Below are 3,396 nucleotides of genomic sequence, written 5' to 3'. Positions count from 1 at the left end.
GTCCCTTCCCCACCCACCCCCACCCTTCTCTCCAGGTTTCAAGGAGGAGCCTGGCGCACTTTGGGATCTAATGTTTAATTGTCCTCCATGTCCCTGGGGGCTTTTCCTGGATTCCAATCTGGCACCTACACTCCAGGACTCGCTGGAAGCTGGGCTCATGTGTGCATACGTGTGTCCACTCAAGACCCGGGATTTAGCGGTGGAAAAACAAGGCATCTTGATTCTTTCACAGATCAGATGATTTGCAAATTAATAGCTCTTTCCTCCCCAACCATCCCCCTCCTACCCTCCAGGCTCTAAGGAGGTTAAAAAAACGATTTCTAGTGAAAGCAAAAAGGCAGAAAAGAATAAAATTGGGGGAAAAGGGGAGAGTCACATAGGGTTCTGTCTGGAAGCCGCTTCCCAGTGGCTGACTGGCGCCTGTGTGTTGGGACTTGAGGCTCCAAGTTTGCATGGGGCCAGGGTGCCCACTCTGCCCAAGCCTGTTGAAAGGTTCGCTGTTCCTTTGTGTGTTCCTTTATTAGTAAGCCCAACTCTTTTCCCTCTGAAACTCTTTCTTCTCCCTGTTGAGCTGACCATGCTTCTGGATTTATGAAGAAAGATGTTTTAGCAGAAATCCCCCAGAGTGTCCCATCAGCCCTAAATCCCAGGCCCGCTCCCCCGCCTAAGACCCCATGACACACAGCATGCCAACACGGCTTCCTCTTGCCTATGCATTAGCCATCCATTGTGGCAACCTGACATCTCTCACACATAAAACCGTAAGAGAGAAATAAAATATCTGTCTCTTGGCGAAAATAAAGCTTTGCCTCCCTCCTGATGTATAGGATATAAAATAAAGCCGCGGCTCCAATAGTGGCTTTTCCTTATGCCGGAGTTGCCTTTGCACACACGGAGACAATGAAGACTGATGGTTTGGGACGAGGCCCAACCTCCTGGGGCCGCCTTCACCCTCTTTTATTACAGTCTCTCCCCCGCGGCGACCCCCCCATCCCCGCCTTTTTCTTTCTTCTTTACTTTCTGTCCTTTCTGCTTTGGGTTTGCTTTTTCCATGTCCTTCTCCGTCTTTCCTCTGGAACTTTATTCCTCTCCGCTCACTTTCTTTCCAAAGCCTAGACTGAGACCGAGACAGGAGCCAAGTTTCTCACCTTCCCAAACAGGGCTGCCGGCACTCCCCTCTCCCCTCCCACTTCAGATCCTCAGTTCTCTCTGGAGCGCCAACCCGGGTGGCTAATTCTGCTGGACTGCGTGGGGATTTGCTTTGGTCAGATGCACAAATGTTCCCTAGGGGCAATTAAGGCTATGTTGAGTGGGGGGGCCTGGAATGTAGTTTAGTTTTTTTTTGGGGGGGGTGCTTTTTGGGGGTTTTATATTTTGGTTTTGTGGGGAACTGCCTTTCTTCCTCCTTCCTCTCTGTGGACCTGGTGGTGTCTGAATCTCAGAGTTTATTTACTTAGCCTCGGAGGGGGCCAACAGGACAAAACCCCGCCACCTCACAGAGGTGAGAGCTACCATGCAGCTCCCAGATCTAAACCCAAACCTCAACCAGACGGTGGGCCTGGGGTCCTGTGATGGGGTGAATGTGTTTGCATGAGGTAAGGATATGAATTTGAAGGGCCAAAGGGTGGGATGGGATGGGTTTTTAATTGTGTACTCTGCACCACCCCCCACCACCCAAAAAATGAGTTGTAAACCCTAACCTTTATTCATATGGTTATAATCCCATTTAAGAATATGTTGTCTTTGTTATGTTAATGAAGCAGCATTAGGGTAGAATGTGCCTCAAATCAATCTCTGAGATAGAAAAGAGATCAAACAAGCATTGAAGAGAGAGATGAGGGAAGACACAAGCCAAGCCATGCAGACTGCCCAGGAGCAGAGGCTGAAGAGACCAGGACCTTCCTCCAGGGTCAACGGAGAGAGCAAGCCTTCCCCGTCCTGAACTGGGACTTCCAGCCCCGTGGACCATGTGTTTAAGTCCTCCACGTGTGGTATTTCTGTTTTAGCAGCAGGAGATCACTAAGACAGGCCCTTTGGGGCCAACTCAGCTACTTCCAGTCCAATCTAACACCTTCTGCCCTGAGAACTGTGTGCTGAGGGGAGTAGAATGACCACACAGAGACCAGAACTGTCCTCTGTTCCCCAGTCACACCTGGCAATGGTCATTCTCTTCTACACACACTCCCGTATGGTGTGCACATGGGATCTACCTTTTTCATTCTCTGTCCCCAGGAAGTCTCCGCTTACCAAGTCTCCATTACGTGTACTGAGCTGTCCAGCCCCTCCACCCCAGTAGATGCCCTAGAAATCCCTGGATACCCCTCTCTCCCACCCACTGGCCTACAAAGCTATTTCCTAACTCATTCAAAACTTCAGCTGCTTCAGGGACTGCTGAGCAGTCCCCGGCCTTGAGGAGAGCAAATAGTGACTAAAAGAAGGGGTGCTGGACCTGGATCTGGGGGAGCCAAGTGGGAGGGAAGGGAAGGCCAGAGTGAGGAAACACCCAGCAGGGCAGCAGTGGATGAGCTTCAGTCTGCGCTGGCTCCCCTGGGACAGTGGGACCAGGGGGGTGAGAGAGAGCTGATCCTGATGTGAAGGGCTCCTGATCACCCTAATCCGAGATCTTTATTAATGTTGGACCCACGCGGCCCCAGGCAACAGCATCTATTGAATCCTGCCCCAAAAAGAGGGGTGGGAGGAGGAGGGGAGAGCTGCCAAGTCCAGGTCCAGCTAGAATTCAATCCCAACCCTAAAGGGGCTCACCTTCTCTCACCCTGTTTTCTTCCCATTTGATGTCTCCTCTGATAGCAGCGGTGACCACCGGCAGTGGGTAAAGGGAGAGAGTCAATTAGCGAGAGGATTAATTACTCGGAGGCACGAGCCCCGTTTGTCTTCCTTCCCGGGTGTGAGTGTGTGCTCAGACAGAGGAACACGGGCACACACCCAAACACACATTGTTGTCACGCCGTCTTAGACGTTTTATTTATTTGTTGGATTTCTGCCCAGAGCCGCTCACACGCCTTTCCATGGGTGCTGATCTCCCCCGCAAACACGCTGCCTCCTCTCCTCCCGCCCGCTAGCCCGCCTGTCACCTGCGCGCGCACCCGAAGTCCGGCCCGCCGGTGGTCCTTGCACTCCGCGCCTCTCCCCGCCGCCCTTTTGTCGCGGGGTGTTTTTCTGAGTCCCTCCCCCACTTCCCTGCCGCCACTTCTCTACGCCTTTTGCCCACCCCGTCTACCCTCTGGCTCTGCCCGCCTACTTTCGGCCACCCAGTTCTTGCCTCTCCCCGCCCTTCTGGCTCCCCATCTCCCTCCAGGCCCGCTCGGCTCCCCACTCGCTGGACTTGCATCCCCATCCCCGACCTCCAGGGCTCCATCCAGTCCCCGTGGGAAACCA

General features: G+C 53.1%; 1 long non-coding RNA gene across 1 annotated transcript in view; it reads right to left on the bottom strand.

Moving 5' to 3' along the window:
* Positions 1-2,999, bottom strand: part of LOC123522757 — a 5,461-nt gene extending 2,462 nt beyond the window's left edge. Inside the window, exon 1 of the long non-coding RNA XR_006680980.1 lies at positions 2,764-2,999. This is a non-coding gene — a long non-coding RNA (uncharacterized LOC123522757). The remainder of the gene's footprint in view (positions 1-2,763) is intronic.
* Between the last annotated feature and the right edge of the window lie 397 nt (positions 3,000-3,396).

This window comes from Echinops telfairi, unplaced genomic scaffold, assembly GCF_000313985.2.
Source record: "Echinops telfairi isolate 266 unplaced genomic scaffold, ASM31398v2 ScPeMD7_7458;HRSCAF=8496, whole genome shotgun sequence".
In the NCBI taxonomy this organism is placed as follows: Eukaryota; Metazoa; Chordata; class Mammalia; order Afrosoricida; family Tenrecidae; genus Echinops; species Echinops telfairi.
Note: the sequence above shows the minus strand (reverse complement) of the source record. Positions and strands in the feature narration are given on the sequence as shown.